This window comes from Manis pentadactyla, chromosome 14 (assembly GCF_030020395.1).
Source record: "Manis pentadactyla isolate mManPen7 chromosome 14, mManPen7.hap1, whole genome shotgun sequence".
Taxonomy (NCBI): Eukaryota; Metazoa; Chordata; class Mammalia; order Pholidota; family Manidae; genus Manis; species Manis pentadactyla.
In genome coordinates this window covers 40,982,918-41,003,364 of record NC_080032.1, presented here as the reverse complement: position 1 = coordinate 41,003,364, position 20,447 = coordinate 40,982,918, and the positions used below count along the sequence as shown (strand labels likewise).

Sequence of the window (20,447 nt, the reverse complement as noted above, 5' to 3'; positions counted from 1 at the left end):
ATTCTGTAACACAGAGTTAGATGAACTCGCCCCTTCCCTCAAAGTCCTCACTTTGAACTGTAGCTCACTCTGGACCCAGGCCAGCATGGATCTGCTAGAGCTGTGCAAGGAAACGTCTGGCCTTGCCGTCCTTTACCATTGCCGGGCGACATGAGACCTTGTGTAACATGTCCCAATGGATGCGTCCTGACTCAGGATTTCCATTTTAAGTGACAAAAACTAAAGATCAGTGTATAATAAGCAGGGAACAGTGAGCAAGGAATTCTGCTGTGCTAAACCAAGCCCAGGACTAGGAGACACACTGGAGAGGAACATTCAAGGTTTGGAAAAGATGTACAAAGGTTCTAGGAAGGGCTGGCTGGTATTAACCAGGCCTATCCGAACCTTAAGGCTGAAATAGATCAGCTCACAGAGTCTGCTGTGTGCACAGTATACAGAGGAAACCAGAATACAGAACTTTACTCAGCAAGACATTCATACCTGAGTGGAACTGGCCTATACTGCCTTTGTTGAAGAGTAAGAGTAAAAGGTGAATGCAAGGAAAGGATGGCCCAAGAAGAGGCCAAAGAACCAGAAACGAACCAGAAGGCGCTGGAGCCTGATGAAGGGGTGGATGACCTGTCATTTAGAGCAGGCAGACAGATGGACAAAAGGAAATGGACAATCTTGCACTACCAGCCTTCCAAAGCAGGAGAGAAAAAGAACAGCTTCCAAGAAAGAAAAGAAGAAATCTAATTCATTCTTTTCAAAGGTCCTTATACTTTAACTGGTGCCTTTGTGGGCAACAGACAGCTGGACATGAGAGAATTAAATAATAAAATAATCATATTAATGTTAATTATAACACTGTTAACACTCCACTGAATATCATTTTTTACAATGGACAATTTTATCTCATTACGCTATTTTTTATTTCATTTTTTATCTGTCCACTTGTAGTATTTTTCAAATTTCACAAGAAGACAAGCTTTCAACCATTCTTTTTTTCTTTGTGGTCACTCATATTGCCCAACATCTCCGCTAGCATTGAGAATAAACCCAGAATGACACATGTAATGTAATTTCTTCCTATCACTTTCAATATCCAAGCATAAACTGGAGGCCCAGTTTGTTTTAGAATGGATCAAAAAGGAGGTTGGTAAAATAATTTTTTAAGGTCTCCTCCAGCTTTTGATCTAAAATACACTTTTCTGTATAACTTTTTTTCAGTGTATGCAAAGCAGATTCACATACAATTGTTCCTTGCTATCCACACTCTCAGCATCCAGAGTCTCCTATCTTAAAACTCTGGAACTGAACCAATTTGGTTGAATTTTGAAATAAATTCCCTGTTACCCAAACTTTATTTGCTACCCAAAACTCAGAACCAATAATAGCATATTAAGGAAAGGCGGATAGACAAGCTTACTTTCTGAAGGTTACATATACAAACCACAAAATCAAACAGATCTGAACATAAGAGGTACTGGTATATGCTTTCGAAGGATTGGTGTTCAACTCAGTATGGGAAACTCATGGTAATTAAGTGACTTGCTAAGGCTCCCTGTCTAAACGAGTAGAAAGCAGGCTGTGTATAGACTGAGACATTTCCATAATAATGGACTAAGAAAGCAGACAGATAACAGTATGCACAGTTAATCAAACTGCCTAGAGCACCATGCACCCTTGGTAATAAGCAAAGGCTGAAGTAGTAAATAAAACACACACACACACACACAAAGTGTAAGAATGAATAATTAATAATTACCATCCACTCAGAACATCATACTCTAAAACCCTTAGCATTCCTCCAATGATTTCATGCCATTTAGCTCCCTAAGCACATACAGGTACAAAAGACCAACTGTCTCCTAAATAAAAGACACAGAAGTTGTATTATCCCAAGAGGCAGCATATTGTATATTCTAAAAGGTAATAACTGTTCCCATTCTAAGCTTTCATTTAGAGGGAACAATTGCCAAGATAGGAAGCAAAACAATATACTTATCTCTCACACCTGAACAACAAAAAAACCTCTATTTCTATGCAGATTTTCTCACATGTACTAACACTAATCAGCTAACACTCAAAAATAGCTTCAGTTGGGCAAAGTACACATACTCTTTGACTTCTAAACATCTGTCCAAGAAAAACACTTATATTATGTGCAAAAACGGCATGTGAAGAGAAAAGTTTGTCCATCAGCACATCCTCTGAATGCCCACCCAGTTTGCTCCCATTAAATACTATCTGAAGTCTTAAGTCATTGAACTGAAAGCTAAGTGAGAATATTATTTTACTGTTATTGACTGAGTTTTCAATGAAAATGTTTTCATGTGTAACCTGTAGAACAAACTAAAGTAAAAAATTTTTAACCTAAAAATTTACAACACTAACACTAAAAAAATTTGGGGGAGCACCTGCATTTCTCTCTTCTCTTAAAAACATTACCTAGCTTTTTAATGACTGTGAAACATGAATCAGAAAGGCAGTCTGCTATAAATGCAAATGGTAAGTAGGCCTCACAAATTGAGTATCCTGACATGTCACAAGTATTCAACAAAGTATGTAGGGTACATATGGCTATATATTGAAAATCCCTTAGGATCAAGCCATTGATATTTCAGGAGACAACACATTTCTGAAGCAAATACTGGATTATAAATGCTACCATTTTAGGATAATGCTTTAAGCCATAATCCCAAATATAGTATGTTAATAAACTATATAGAGTACATCTTTGTGTTCTTTTTGAAAGTATATACAAAAATAATGTACATATTTTACATTTGGAAAGCTAAACATCAAACTGCTAACTGTCTCACTCTGATGATTATAAAAACACTGGAGAAAACACAATCATATTGTACTTTATTTGTTACAAAAACACTTTAATATTAGTCATTTTTAAATAGAATTCAAGTTTCAATTTGTTACTATGTCAGGGTTTTTTTAATTTACATCTAGAAAAAACTCTTCCTCCTTTTTTAATTTCAAGAATACAGTGAAAAACTAAAAATAGCAACAGCAAAGAACAACCCCTGACATCAAAGTGTCCTCATTCTTAACCTCTGATGAGTCATAAGCTAGTACTTATAAAGCCTACCTAAAATGGAGCAAAGCCAAGGCACTGGGAAAACGAAGAATAAAAAGGCACCCAAAGTATTTCGATAGAAGATTGAATCACTCTAATCTTAAGTAAACTATTTTGCCTCAGTTTCAAATTTGTGTTTATAAAATAAGGTAGCTATTCAAATTACAACTGTTCAATTATAAAGATAACAGCTTTAAGAATGATCCATATAAGAACATAAAGTTTATATTCTTTGTATATGAAATGACACATAACAAGTTTATTTACTGCAACTTGGAACAGGAAAAGACTGGAAACAGTCCAAGGGTCCCTTAACAGAAGAATGGCTATGCGCCCACGGAAATACCCAGATACTGACGAAAACGAAGGCACAGTACTTGCATGAATAATCTAAAACCTATTATAAAATGAAACACACACAAAGTAGAAAACCACATATACAAGATGCTACCTTTTATTTAAGAAATCCCCAGAGATATCATGCTAAGTGAAATTAGCCAGGCAGAGAAATATAAATACCATATGGTTTCACTTATATGTGGGTTCTGAAAAACAAAATAAACAAAAAAGAAATAGACCTACAAATATAGATAACAGTCTGTTGGTTACCATAGGGAGGAGAATGGGGTGATGGGTGAAATACGTGAAGGGGATAGAGAGATACAAACTGCAAATTGTAAAGTAAGTTAGACATAGGAATGGAAGTACAAGAGAAAATATAACCAATAATATTGTATTATCTTGGTATGGTAATGGAGTAACTACCCTTATCATGGCAAGCACCTAGTAATATATATAATTATTGAGCCACTATATTGTACATCTGAAACCATATATATATATATATATACCTTTTTTCCACTAAAAGGGGAAAATCTCCAGAATAGGAATATTTGAATTTGCATAATGAAACAGTGGCAGGACATACAAGAAAATAGTAAAACTGGTTACCTCTAACAGTAAAGCTGACTTATGAATTTATTACTTCTTTTATTGCTTTCACTTATTTTAACCATGTGAACACAGGGGTAGGCTTAAGTATGCAATCCCCTAAAAGGCACGTCACCTACCCTCACCTCATCTACAAAGAGTGTAACACCCATCTGGAAGAGCTGTGGAATGAGGCACTATGTGGAAAACCACAGAAGATGCCCACACTTGTATTGAATCTGAGTAAGGACACTATTCCATTTTGCTATAAAATGCTTTTTCATCTACTAGGTTAGAGAAGCCTTATGAGTACAGAAACAAATACCGGTTAATTCCCTAATTAAAACTGATATGAAGATTTAAAATGTATCCTAAAATAGTACTATGGCTGTATAAGCAAACCGTTCATGAGAAATGCATACGTAAGAATCTAGGATGAAATGCCAGGATACTGCAACAAAATTTCGTAAGGATCTAAAATTGTATTACTTTAAGAGATTTTATGATACATTGTAAATTCAGACACACCTAAAGAGCTTGTTAAAAGATTCCCTTGCCCAGCATATACTAGAGATGCTGATTCAGTAGGTTAAGGTGGAGCCCAAGTATCTGTACTTTTAATAACCTCTGTGATTCTGGTGCACACCAAAGTTTGAATACCACATCCTTGGATTTTGTTAAACCCTTAAGTCCTACATAATTAAGTTGCTCTGCAACAGAGGCTGCTTATTCATTTTAGTAGGCCACCCTGGGACCACTCTCACTTCATTTACATTGTTTTAATCCTTCAGAAGATGAAAAGTACATTCCAATTCACAAGAAAATACTATAAAGTTACTATACACTTTTACTGTAATACAAGCAATTCTAAATCTATAAATAGTGTTCTGAAAGTTGATTTGTAAGTCAGAATATTTTCCCAAGATGCCTAGGTCAAATCTAACAGGCATATATAAATTACAATGTCTTCTAAAAATACAAGTTTCCCCCAAACCCAATTCCCAATCTTATCCCACCACCTACCACCCAGAGTTAAACTTTTATATTAGAAAATTTTAAAAACTTTAAAAACTCAAGAGTAAGGCAAACTCTAATCCAGTTAAAGAGAACAGTAATGGCTGACTACTATTTCGTAAAAAAAAGGAATGATATTCAGTTTCTAATGAATTTTGATCCACTCGTTACTCTAAAGTAAGTAGAAGAGACACAAAAGATATATGGAAAGCCACTGCAAATTTAGAACTGCAAACTTTAAACTCAGGTAATCATATGATTCCCACCGAAAAAATTCAAAAGCCTTGGGAAAAATGCTTGATCACCAGATAGAAGGATACTGGAGAGATTAAGACATTGTAATGAAAAGCTTCAAAAACCTTTATTTCAAATACTGTTATTAAAACTAAAGACAATTTGAATTTTCGGGAAAAGTTTCAAAGGAAAAAAAATGAAGAAATCAAAGGATGTTAATAGGAAGAGAAGTCAAAGAGGTATAAGGCATAAACCTGCCAAGGAATAACAGCCTCCAGTAACAGGACTGTTAGGGACACACTGCATGATACATGCTTCATTACAAAGCAGAGAAGACACGAATGCAAAGCCTCCTCAGGGCTCTACCTGAAATTACAAACCACAGGTAGTTATTACACCATTTCCATGAGGAGATGCATTCATTATACATTCTCATCCAGTACACACACCAAAAAATACATGGCAATCATTTATTTTAAGGTTATCAAGCAGGTATAAATCTATTAACAAAAACAATAATAAAATGTATTTCCTAGTATGTATTATTAGTAATTAAAATGTATAGAAAACCACAGGCATTCCACACAAATGGGAACACACACACACACACCTACTGGTAGTTTTTCAGCAAAAGCAAGTCCAGTAGGTGTTGCTGTCAAGGCTCCCCATCTTCAGTCAGCAAGGGATTATGGTTAGCTGGGCATTTTTATGGTTCCACTGCATTTTTCTATGGAAAACCAACAGGGCAGAGCCAGGATATCCCTCAGTAACATGGAGTGTTTGCTCATTTTTCCCTGGACCATACCCTTGACTCCCTATGAGTCCGATGGATCATGAAATAAGTCTTTTTCCTTAAAGACTAGGAATTAAAGAACTCATCCATTCATTCAACAAATATTTACTGAGCATACTATGTGCTGAGTATTATTTGGGGTACCTGGGATATATCACTGAATGAAAAACAGTAATAAAATCAATTGTCCAGCTGATCAGTTAATTTACAGCTAAAAAGGACTTCCCCTGGAAAGACATCCAGAAGTAAATGAATTCTCTTTCCCACTCCTAATGAATAAACAAGACCTTGCAGACTCATACGTATGGATGGATTTTATTTTTCCAGCTCAGTTTGCTCACTACACACACACACACACATGCTAAGTTTAACTTGATTACACTGCTAGTTGGTGAAAGAACTAAAATGAAAAAGCCAGGTCTCTAGAGTCCCAGGTAGATGGGTTCTTTATCTTTTAGGCAACAGACCAAAGTCACTATATAACAGGCATACATGCTAAGAACACACAGTACTTGTTCTGTATAGTATTTATTAAAATTTATAATTACATATTTACGTAACTATTTCTTTAACTGTCTCCCAGCCTGAACAATACGTTCTAAGAAAAGGGGAATACTATATTTTGTTCACATTGTATCCTCAGCTTTAAGCAGGGCCTGGCCCTTGGTAAGCTAATAAATACTTATTCAATGTTAACTATGTTTCAAAAGACAAGACACTCAGCTAAAAATGTATATTAGACCTACTTTAGGACCTCCTATGAATACAATTAAAGCTCAAATATAGAAAGGTATTGGTTATTTTGAAATTTAATAAATCAGTTTACAAATTAAAAGGCCCAGCATCAATATGATAAAATCAAACTTCAATTCACAAGTGGGAATTCCCAGCAAAACCAAACAAATCTAGCTTTGTTTGAAAAAGGTTTTTAACTATACACCACATTTTACTCATTTCTCTCATAGTCATTTATTCTGTCTGGGAAAGCAAAATCTATAATTTGTATGTTCTTGGACAAATGATCAAAAATTAGACTTTCACACTGCAAAGGCGTATTAAGAAAAAAAAGTGTTAAAAGATTATTTAACAATATATTCATAAACCTGGTCTAATATCCTTCTTTGATACCTAAGGTTTATAAAATCTGTTATTAAAACAGCATCAGAAGACCCCATCACAAAAAAATTTCTTCTTTACATAAGAGATATGGCTATAGCCCAAAAGTAACACCTCCCATAAATTATGATTAACCTTGTGGAACAATTTCAGTTATCAAATACTTCAGTTTAGCTTCAAAACATACTTGACCATTAAGACAAAGTGATTTCTTTCCTCGATCTTAGCAAAACAGATTTTTTTAAGCCTCATTCAATATTAACTCACCAAAAAACTAATTTGATAGAATAAAGATGCTACAAATACTGCTAACTTTACAGAATGATTTACGCTTCTGAGCAGATGACTTCCACAGCCAAGGACACAGGATGATTCTATTCTAAGCCAGTGCTAATAAGCCTGACATTTCTTCAAGCTTCCCTATTAAACTCTGAAAGATTTGTATTTGTTTGTAAATAAAACACAAGATCATAAGTAGGTACATACAGGCAACTTCTTCTCCAGAAGAAATCTTTCCATAGTGATATACAAATATCTTGATTTTGATAAGGAAATTCAGTAAATCCCGTGAAGATTCCACTGACAGTGAGTACATACCTGATTTAGGTCACTGTGCTTTACACAGATGAACTCTTCTAAGTTGCTTTTATGGTACAGCCAATCACTGTCTTCTAAGTTACCTAATCTTCCAAGCTAATATCTACAACTTATACAGGGTCACAGCATAAGAGATCTGAAAAGTAATATATTCATTTAGCTGGAACTAAAAATACCAAAAGAGGACTATAGCACCAGTTTTCAACTGATCCTTTCTTTAACATTGGTTCAAAGGACAACACTCTAAGGATGGACGTGTAAGTTTGTGTGACTGTGTGTTTGTGTGTATCTTAGAGAATACATTTTTAACAACATAGTTGGTTATATCTAGCCCTTTCAGTTAATTTCACAAAAATTCAAAGTTTTCATCTACAGAGAGTTCTGGCTTTTTATTACTGTATTTATACCAACTTATTGTAACTATATTAACAAGATTAATAAATCATAGTATATATGGTTTATATTATCATTTTAACCAATATTAAGTATTCACATGGACAGCAGCTAAAAGGGAAAAGGAAACAAGCGGCAGTTTTCCAAAGTTCAGACTCAAGACATCTTTACAGTTTTTGAAATACTGCAGACCTCAAAGGGCCTTTGTCTACACAAGTTTAACATCTGTATTTAACACATTGGAAGTCAAACTGAGAAAGTGTTAAAATATTTAAATTCAATTTATAAAATAATAAAGCCATTGCGTGTTAACATAAATAGTAGTTTAACGAAAAATAACCATTTTCAACATGAAAGATTTAGTAAGTAGGCTGCCTTTTGCATTTTTGCAAATTTCTAATCTGATTTAATAGAAGTCAACTGGATTTTTACATAATTCTGTAATCAGTCTGGTATTCTTTGTTACTTGGTTGAATTATATGAAAAAACCCAGGCTCACACAAATACTCTTGTTGGGTAACTGGGGATGTTCTTCTTTGATCCTTCACCAAACTCAACAAGTAGTCATTTCTTGTAAATGTGCTAAGTGGAATCTAAAACCATTTCAAATAAATGTTTTGTACAGTGTTATACTGAAATGCATTGGTCTACCATGCACTTTGAATGGGTCTCACATACACTTGTAAAATACGTGTTCACAGAGTGTTAAAGCTTTTCCAAAGTTCACATTTCATTATACAATATTTCAAAAATCACGTATGTTAACATCATCAATAATCTCATCAGATAAGTTCAAATGCTAAGGCAACTGTCAAGGTCAGGCTGGCAAATACACGTTTCCCAAAACTTCGATTCTTCTCATGAAAGCTAGACTTCATTATCATTGGCAACTAATACTACCATTTTTTTTTCTTGAATTGACAAGCTCACTTCATTTCTTTCTGAGGAAATGCCTGTCAAATGTCAAGTCTGAACACCCACTCTTTGAGTTGTTTCATTTGGGAACGGTGTTCCAGACACAGCAGGTCTCTGAACTCACAATTCAAGCAACCACATAGATGCTTCTTCCCCAGACAGCCACGCTACTGCAGTACACAGAAGTGTTTTCATGTGTGCTTCCTATTTTGTCATTCTAAATATTGAAGCAGTATGTACTCAGTCTCAGGTTTAATAAAATAGCTTTTCTCTTACCAAGGACATTCATAAGTGAACATTTTTGTTTTGTTTTTTAAATTGAAGAGTGCCTACTAGTGCTATGTGGTGCCTCTGCCATATTTTGTGCTAAGGCACCAGCACTCTGACCCATCACTGTTTCTGTACCATCAGTACAAATTCCAATACAGTGAGACAGGCAAATAATGTCTTAGCACTATGACAAAAATAGTTTTGACCTTGCATATCCCTGATCTTGGGGACTGTTAGGGACCCATGGATAACACTTTGAGAACTACTGTAAAAAACTATAGGTTTAAAATAATGAATTAGCATTGTGGGTTTTTATTTTCTGTTATGTTGTTTGTTTAATGAACATTTTAATGTATAATAAAGAGAGATTAAAGTATTATTTTGTTATGCTGGGTTTTGAGAAAACATTTATTGAGCACCTATTATGTGCCAAAACTATGCTAAACACCATCATATATATTATTATATAGCACATTTGATCTTCACATACTTTAATCCTCCCCACTCTAACTAAAGCCCAGAGAAATTAAATCACTTCTCCAAAGTCAACAGAGCTGTTAAGCAGTACGTTTAGGGTTCAAACCTAGTCTCAGTCCATGCTCTTCCTCTATTCCAACTATGTATAATGAAATATAAGAAAAATATTTCCAATTATAGTTCATTAAAACAAAATTCTAAATGAATATTAATCAGATATCTACCAAATTCACATAAAATGTAATCTAAATTAAGCTAAAAACTATTAAAAAGACCAATTTGCTACCATCAAAGTCTGTATTTTAACAAAGCAAATAAGTGATATTTCCAACAGATATCTGGATATGGAAATATCTATATAGAAACATCCAACAGAAATATCTATACCCCAAAATTAAAGTCTTACTACCAGCTAATCCTGTAGATTTGACTGATGACATATACCAGATAAAAAAGAAATTTAAAACTGAAATAATGTATCAAATAGAAAAAAACACTTTGTTTTAATCTCCCACTCTATATGAGACTATAGCTACCAGACAAAAGACATGCCTTAGCCTTCAAATACAACTAGACCTTATTACAAGAAAATCTTGGCCCTCCCACTAGTATTTTAAGAGCTTAACCTCCTGGTTAGGCATGTGTCTCACCCCCTCTGGATTATTAAAACCCTGCATAGAGATTTGGGCAGAAGAAAGGGAGTGTGGGAGGGATAAAAAGAGGAAAGAATGGTTAAGGGGGAAAGGCCCATAGGGAAAAGGAATTAGGTGCATATATAATTTTAATTTCCCAAATTGTATAACAGTATGTTATTCTTCCTCGAAGCACAAAAGAAACATTTCTCCAACGTTACCTACTGTGACACTATCCCAGGCACTACGAAACCAATATTCAAAGGACATTCTTAAAATCAAGTTTTATAGATTAAATAGAAAGGTAAAGTAAATTTTAGTCTACTATTGTCTTGACAAAATAAAGATATTAACATATAAGCTCAGGAATTTTAATCTAGTTCTTAAAAAATTTCTGCTTGATTTTATTCAATAGCAATACTTTTTTTAAAAAATTAATCTATTGAGTTATGATTGGCATGCAAAAAGCTGTACATATTTAATATATATAACTCAATGGATTTAGGGATAAATATGAAATCATTGCCACCAAGGTCACAGACATACTGTCTCCTCTCAAAAGTTTCCTCCCACCCCTTTATTATTATGTTGGGCAGGGGGGAGGTAAAAACACTTAACATAAGATCTACTCTGCTAAAAAATATTTAAGTACACAATACAGTGTTGTTACCTATGGGCACTATGATATGTAACAGACCTCCAGAACTTACCTGTCTTGCATAACTGAAACACTGTACCCTTTGTCCATCACCTCCTGTTTCCCCCTCCCTGCAACCACTGGCAGCCACTGATTCTACTCTCCACTTTACTGAGTTTGACTATTTTAGATTTCACAGACACGTGAGATCATACAGTATTTGTTATTCTCTGTCTGGTTATTTCATTTAACAATACATTTACATGAATCAAAAAAGATTCATTATTCCCTTGGTCTCCTCACCCATTTTCAACCTTTTCTCCATTTTTATAATGCAAATTGAAGTATATACATTCCTACAAAAAAAGGTAGCTACACTACAAATCCATGTTGTATATGCAACTTATTTTTCCCACTTAAAAATACATCCTAAAACTTTTCTGTATCAGTACATGGAAAGTATATTTAAAATAATTTATTAATCTTACAAACATCTCCCAAATAAGCATTTCTCCCATTCCACTTCCACTCACCAGACACACTACTTTGTTTCTGCTTCATAATTGTTCTTAGTAGCTACAGCTACCACTGTAACTATAATTGAAATGTAAGATTTTTTTCACCCACATACACCCTTTTCACTTAAAATCTCCCACATCTCAGTTTTGATCAGATTTTTTTTATATATCAAGGTTAATAACATTTACATTCTGTTCTATATGTGTAATGAAACTTTCTAACCTGTGTCCCCTGGATAATTCTAAACTTTTAAAATCCACATTAAAAGCATTTGGAGTACTAGGACTACTTTAAATACTATCCAGTTCAGAATTAAGATTTATGATTGAACCATTAAAATATGTCATTAAATCCCTGTTGCTCAAGAGAGACTCTTTCAAACATTAAAGTCAATGCGACTTAAGTATAATGGGAATAAAAACAGCCTGCCTAAAAATGTAAAATAACTAGATACCAAAAGCAAACAAACATATTGAAGTGCAAAATACTAAAGACTTCACTCTTCACCCAAGTCCAAGTCATAGGATTCTATCTTTAAGATAATCCATCAGTGTGTATGCTGCAATTGATACAATACATAGGAAAAAATTATCTTTATTTGCAGATGATATGACAGTGTACCTAGAATATGACAGATTCAACTAAATGGTGCACAAAAAAAAAGATTCATTTGATGACAGTTACAAGATAAATAACCAATAGCTTGTCTTTAAATTAGCAGTAACAGAGATAAAGGCAGGAAACAAAATCTTATACAGTAAGGACAAAATGATAAACTACACTGGAATAAATGTAATCTTTAAAAAAACTATGAAAAGTTATTGAAGAACACTAAATAATGTAAAGACAGACTAGTCTCCTGAGTGGATTAACTTCACATACACCAAGAAAAATGATTAACAATGCTTTACAAATTAATGTAAAATTTATAAAGTGAATCAGAATCCCAAAGAATTATGTTTACTTTTTAACTGAACTAAATGGTTCTGAATTTTCCATAAAAACTAGAATTCCCAATAAAATCATAAAAAATAAATAAGGAGACACTCTAATAAATATCCCAATATACTATAAAACTATGGTAAGCAAAGCAGCATGATACCAACACAGAAACAGTTAAATACATTCAGTATTTTACAAACAAAATAGAATCAAAAAAGAAATAAATTTTGCAAGGAGGTGATTTATTTACTAAACGAAAGGACTTGTTTGTACTCTCCAATTTGATGAAATGAAATTGTCTATGTCAAACCAAAGGTTAAAAGTAAATTCTGGATGGATTAAAGGTAACAAGAAAGTTACTTAAAACTTAGCATAATATTTTATATTATCAGAGTGTGGATATATTCTTAGGCAAGATAACAAACCTAGAAGCCAAAAATAAAGACTGCTACAGATTTATTTTACTCTATTAAAAAAAGCTCAAACATTTCTCTAAAGCAAAGAGCACCATAAAGAGATGAGGTAGAAACACAGAATATATGCAGTATGATACAGCATTAAATATTTCTAATACAAGAAACCACTTCATTTAAAAAAGAAATAAAAGGAATAGAAAAATGGACAAAGACTATGAACTATGTAATTCCTAAAGAGAAAATATACATGGCCAATAACCATATGAAACATAGACACTCTCAGTACTGGGTCAGCAAATTTTACCCATCATGACCAGTAAACAATAATAATAATAAACACTGAAATCCAGTAAAAGTAGGGAGACACAAACACTGCCATACTTTTTAGTGAGGAGAGTAAGCTAGTGAGAATTCATTTTTTTTAACTTTTAAGAATATCCTTTGTGCAGTAATATCACTTTTGGGTACGTACTCCACAGAAATAAGAACACTAAAATATGATGATAAGGTCAAGAATGTTTACTGTTCAACCTGGCAAACAGAAAACAACCTGAAAGCAAATAAATAGAGGAATGGCTGATTACCATGGAATATTGGTAATGAAGATATAAAGATATGTAACAGAACTTGAGGTCTCATTAAATAGATATCAGTACTATATTGTTAAGAAGAAAACAGTTGTACAGTTATGTTGAATATGATCACATTTTTGTTATACAATGGATAAAACATTTGAGTCTGTTTATATTAACATACACAAAGTATTGCAAGATAAATAAGCTGGTCTATATTTCAATGAAGATCATGCTTCTCTAAAGATGTTAAAGATCTATTAATTCAATTATAGTATAAGATTTAATATCAAAGCAAGAAGTCATTAAAGGTGAAGTTATCGTTTCACTCAATTCCTCAAACCTATGATCAATTCATGTTTTAACAGATACAACTTTGCTAACAAGATAAAACAACATTTTTGAAGTGCATTTCACATGATCAGAAGATGGTTCAAAATTTTCCTCAACACATTCTCATTTTCTAAAAATGAATTTATAGGCACAAAGAAAAGAAACATTTCCTCAGCTTCACAGTTAGAAAATTATGTAGTCACAAAACTGATTATTTTAAATCTTAACCTCAGGAAGAAAATATCAAAATAACTTAGAATTCTAATTATGAATTTCATTCAGCCAAAGGGGAAAAAAATCTAGAAATTCAAGTAGGTCGACAATTGTACAGGAATTAAAATGCTTAAGAAAGTATATATATAGTATCCACTTACATTTGTTTACAACTGAAGTCACTTTTCTCAGTACAAAAGCCCCCCTTTTCTGCGGGACATATGTTCCAAGGTTCCACTGGATACCTGAAACCAGGGATAGTCCTAAACCCTATCTATACTCTGCTTTTTCTTATACATACATACTTATGAGAAAGTTTAATCTATAAATTAGGTACAGTGATAGATTAACAACAGTAACAAATAAGATAGAACAATTATACTGTAATAAAAGTCATGCGAATGTGGTCCCTCTCTCAAACTATCTTCTTGTAAGGATGTGAGATGGTAAATGCCTCTGTGCTGAGAGGAAGTGAGGTGACTGACATAGGCACCGTGATGGTGTGACAGGCTGTTACTGATCTTCCAACAATAGGACAGAGGAGGATCATCTGCAGTTGACCAAGGGTAACTGAAACCGCAGAGAGTGAAACTGCAGATGTGGGGGCACCGCTGTACAGGGACACAGTACATTCACAGGGTGTAAATGCTAATGATGTAAATAAATGGTGCTGCTTTGACACAAAAACCAAAGGACCCATAAAAGTTTCTCTATGACAAAAAAAGGAGTGGGGGGTACATTCACATGCATTATTTTTTGTATTAAGAAAAAATGTTTAAAATTCTTTAATTTGGAATTGCTACTTTGCTCACATTTTCCTGAACGCTTTAGGAATAGGTGTAGGAAGAACAATCTCCTTTATTAACAATGAGCAAGGATGTTAGTTGTATTTCTTACCACACAGATATACGCTATAATTACTAGCTTTTATGATTTCAGAGGATGCAAATAACATATCATTTATTAAAACCTCCTGTATGTTTTACATACATTCTTTCATTAACTCCCCTAACCAATTTGGGAATAGGTATTACTATCTCAAATACATAGAAGAAATTTAGGCTCTAAAAAGTTAAGTAATTTTCCCAGAGAACCAAGCCTTGTACTTGGAGAAGCTAAAATGTAAAATTTAAAACCATGTCTGCCTGCCTCCAGGGACAATGAACTTTTCAGTGTGCCACTTACGAACTATTTTTAATTCTCACAAGAACTCTGGAAGGTAACAGCTGATCAACCCAAGGCCATCTGACTTCAAGCGTATGCTCTTCCCACCAAGCCACATACCTTCCCCTAAGTGAGACTCCACATCATTTTATTTGCTCTACATTTCATTTTATGTGCTCACATGCCTTATTTAGGGAACTCTAAGTTATATATAAATTTTTCAATCACAATAATGTTCACCAAATTATTTTAAATCTATTAGAAATTCACTAAGAGCTAATACGATAACTACCATAAAAATCAAAAACTTTAACACAATAAATCAGCATCAATATAATATATGGAGATACTTATAGTTTTGAGAAATAAATTTGAAGCAAATAGCTAAGAAGGAAGAACTCCTGTAAAACACATTAAAAACTATATCATTTTTAAAACATGTTCCAGAAGAAAGTACTGCAAGTCTATACTTTTCACCATTGCTAAGTATCACTGCTGAGTTCACAATTACTTCATTTGGGCAACCGATTCAATTTCACCACTTGCTACCGGTCTTCATCTGTCTGTAAGATCGCCATCTGGTGGCTATCATTAGACGTGGACTTGTTCCAGCTGCTATGCTCATGGGGAAAAGAATGACAAAATGCGTTTCAGGCAAAGAAATCGGGTCTGAAAAACTTCTCAGGCAGCTTCCTTAGGAAACCTGGGTGTTCAATTTCATTCAGAAAAACTTAAATATTAAGAAGGTAAAGAATACTGAATAAACATTCCATTTATATATTAGGATACTTAGGCTATAACAGAGCTATATTTTTCATATGGGCATTTTTACATGTACCACTGAATAATCAATGTGTTACAGTGAAGCAGATGTACAGCCATTTTTTTAAAATTTGTTTCAAATACCATTGCATTTTCGAAATTTTGTTTTTAAACATATTTTGAGGTGTATCTATAATTTCTTGAAAATTAAATAGCTGGGAAGAATCTAATTGACAAATATAATACTCACAGGGTAAAATTATGTTTTATCAAAAACTTCCAGAAACAAATACATCATTATAAAAGGTAACAATTGTACTTGGCAAAGTATATCTCCTATTCTTAAGAATAATACTGCACATTTAAATGCTCGGGACAAAGAGTGGTTCAATTTAAATTTGCACTGAGAAAAAAACAATTTAATTACAGCATTCCTAAATGTTAATTACAAAGAACTTTTCATTCTTGTAGTTCTCATCTTGGACTACCATTAGCTAGGAAAGCTTATCTGATAAATTAAAAAATAACTTGATTGGTTAAGAATTAAAATATCACTGAAACTGGTTTAAATATGCAATTACCAACAGCAATATACGGAATTCAGATATTTGTTAAGTTAGGCTTAGAGTAGAAGCAAGCTCCTCTCTCACATCCGGCATTCACAATCAGCGAAAGTGTAACCTCTCTAACTTCCAAAACTCAGTCTTCTCTAAACCCTTCTGTGACCCCTGATTCTACAGCACAAGCTTCTTAACTCCAGCACTGCTGATACCTTGGGCTGAACACTTCTTCGCTGTAGTAGGAGGTCCAGGGCATTGCGGGATGCTCAGTAGCGTTATCTGGTCTCTACCTACTAGATGACAGTAGCACACATACCCTCTAATACCAACTGTGAAAAAATAAACTGTCTCCAGATGCAAAATCACACTCCAACATACAAACCCACTGAGAACCACAGATTCAGAAATGCGTGGGAGCTACTACAGATTCCCTGTACCTTCAGAACCTGTTAAAAAAAAAAAAAAAGAAAAACTACAGGTTCTTCCTCAAAGTAGCATGAACGTGCACATAAGCAAACATAAAGCCTTCATCCTTCCATAAAAGCTGCATTTGGCCAGGAACTCTACAGGCAGAAATGCATCTTGCACTTGCAGTTAGAACGTTTTGCTGAAAGTTACCTGTTCTCAGTGTACAGGAATCACAATGATGTGATATGGATAATTTTAGTCTATTAAATACTTCCATTGTAGTTTAACATTTTTACATAAATAAAATCAGGGTGGAAAGTTTTTTATATATGCATACTTATAAAACATTACAAAACAAGTCCTCAGGCCTTGTTTATTCACTAAACCTTCCTGTTTCAAAGTGCTTTTGAAATGCAGAGCACCTCTACATTAACTCATCTGGACGAACTGAAAAAGCTAGAAATCACTGTAACTTGTCACTGTGTGCATTTCACCACAATGCAGTTGTTTGGTTAATCTGCTAAATTAAACCTCATAGTCCTAAACTTGTTGGAAGGATCCAGACTAGAAATTCTGTCAGCCTGACAGTAAAAAAATTAGGAGAAATTGAAGCAGATGCAGATAAAAGGTAAGAGTGGTTTCAAGTAGCACCTGAAAAGCCGTATGTCAGATTAAAAAGATGAAGATTAGAGGTAACTGCTCATTGAAGCCACATTTCTCTTTCTGAATCTTTCATTCAGCTTCTCCCGGATCCCAGCAAAAGTTCTATATACTTACAACAAATACGTCTTTAACTACATCAAGTTTAAATACATTTCTGTCTCCAAGCAACCAAAAGAACCCTGCCTGGACAACTCACACAATTCTTATTTGTTTTTACTTACAAAAGTAAAAGCTGTCCTTCATAAAATAGAAATAGATTAAGAATTTAAGATTAAAGCATTGCCAAAGTTAACTTTTATGCGGGTCAACTGGCAGGTCTTTACCAGTCACAACAAATGTCTGCTGCCATTTATTCTTTGATACTAGTTCTTTTTAAAGATTCAAGATAATATTTCACTCAAACTACTCAAATTTAAGTGAAAATTAATTCATCAGGCAATTATCCTCATGCTCAATAGCATATAATCTAAGTTAGTAACTAATTCAATTGAATTCAAGCAAACAAAATTGGTCAGACATTTTATTTCATATTATCCCAAAATTTTCTATATTTCCTCTCCAATAGAAGACACACTTATGTGAATAAAAATAAGGTTTCCTTAAAATAGTAACACTATGCTCATAAAGGCAGTAAAGAAAAGAAAAATAACTCTGAGGTCATCAAGGAATATGATAAATCAAGATCTGGGTTTAGAATTCTCTCTCTTCCTCTAGGATTCACCAACATGATGGTAAAGGAATTTTTAAAAGGATAAACCAACAAGAATAATGAGACTAGAAGAAATTACAACAAATGAGGAACATCATAAATCTTTGGGAGATGTCAAGTGGACATAGGAATGGTTATCTCATTTGAAAAATAACCATCAATCTTAAGATAGGTGGCTATGGAATAAAGTAGGACTCACAAAGCTAAATCATGCTTAATAAGGAAACCTTGCATAAAATGTTACTAAGTGATCAAGATAATTAATATATATGTATTTGAGATACAGCTTCTGATTTAACTACCTAATCCAACAAATTACTTATGAATTATGTTAGGATAAAATTAAGACTAGACACCAATGAAAACAATATACACACACACACACACACACAATGCAATCTGTCAACAAGTTTATTTTACTCTATTGAATATAGATTCTAGAGTTAGAGTGCCTGAAATCAAATCCTAGCTCTACCACTAACCAGCTGGGCAAATTACTTCATCTCACTGGGTCTCATATCCTTATCTGTAGAATGTGGATAATAACAGGACCTAATAGGTTATAAAAATTAAAGATGATAAATGTACTGAGCTTAAGAAAAGTTCCTGACACAAAATAAACAATTAAACATTAGCTATTAATACCATCCTACTACAAGATCATCTTTACCGGTCATACAATGTTAATTTTATATTTAAATGAAATTGAATTTATTCTTTACATGTTTACCACCACTTCCAACTCATTTCAAGCTCCATGAAGGTATGATTTTCTTTATGCAGAATTTTATTAATTCTGTGTATATACAATGGATTCTTAGTGGTAAAAACAAAATACAATATTCCATGCTAGACAGGTTCCAAGCAAGTCACATACAACTTTTATCTGCATTCACCTGAAAACATAAATATTTTGAAAAGCTAAAAAAAATTGGTCTTGGCACAAGTAAGACACATATTGTCACTTGCCTTTCCAGGTGTGGTAATGGTTTCATAGGCTTTTAAGTCACCCCTTCATGAATTCTAGCAGAGCAGGCAATCAAGAACGCAGCCATGAAATAGCATTCAAACTTGAGCAGCACACCAACCTTTGTATCAAAGGCTTCCTCAATGCAATTGATTTTCCACTCATTTTATGTAAATTTGTATCTTCCTAAACATACAGTATGTACTGTTCTAAGTACCCAAATTGCCATAGCATTGTCAACTAATTTTTCAACTGAATAGATTAAGTATATTTTCTTGCTGCCTGAATCATTTGGATACTATGTTTGCATACCTTTTCCACTGCAAGACACTTTCATTTGTTCCTTTATTCACTTGATAATTTAACACATACTTATCAAGTGCCTACTTATGTACCAGGCACTATGCTAGGAGCAGGCATATAATATGCCTAGAACCTAAGTTGAAGAAAATTCTAGTATGTTCAAGTAACTAAAATAAGTTGACCATTGTTGAAAGGTAAACTAGGAAGGAAGAGCAGCCAAGACAGAAAAAAAATGGAGAAGAGTAAATGGGCCAGACCTCTCTCAGGACCTAGGTAAGTTTTAGGTTCATCCTGAGCACAAGGACCTTTAAACAAAGGAGTATAAACACTGGCACAAAGATTGCTTCAGCAAGGCAATACTGTAGAGAACTGTATGCAGGAACTAGTGATACTCTCTCCTTTGACCAAACTTTATTCAGGCTCCTCTGAACCAACCTTGGGCTTTCGTGTCTTTGTAGAATCCAGTCTGAGCAAGAATCCTACTATATCTTTTAAGAACAAGCCCTCATCCCTGCTATCTGACCACACTGAACATTTTATCACCCTGTCCTGCCTTCAGCAATTCTGCTGAGCTGGTCTAAAAAGAATCCCCCTTACTAATCTGCTGTTTCCTCTTGGTAATTTTCCATCTACTGACCCCAACCTGTTTTTTGGGATATAAATGGCCACTTGTTAGAGTTGGAGCTGAATCCAATCTCTCTCTCCCACTATAGTTATCTTTACACCCATCAGGATGGCCTCCTTCATATACAGTGTGCTTTACTGTTCCTTAACAAGTGTCACTGAATAATTTTTTAAGTTAGAATAGTATTTTCTTTACTTTAAGCATTGGAAC

At 33.9% G+C, this 20,447-nt stretch overlaps 1 protein-coding gene across 6 annotated transcripts in view; it reads right to left on the bottom strand.

Moving 5' to 3' along the window:
- SLC4A7 (solute carrier family 4 member 7) overlaps positions 1-20,447 on the bottom strand; it is a 106,551-nt gene that overhangs the window by 66,249 nt on the left and 19,855 nt on the right. The gene's annotated exons all lie outside the window — the stretch shown is intronic.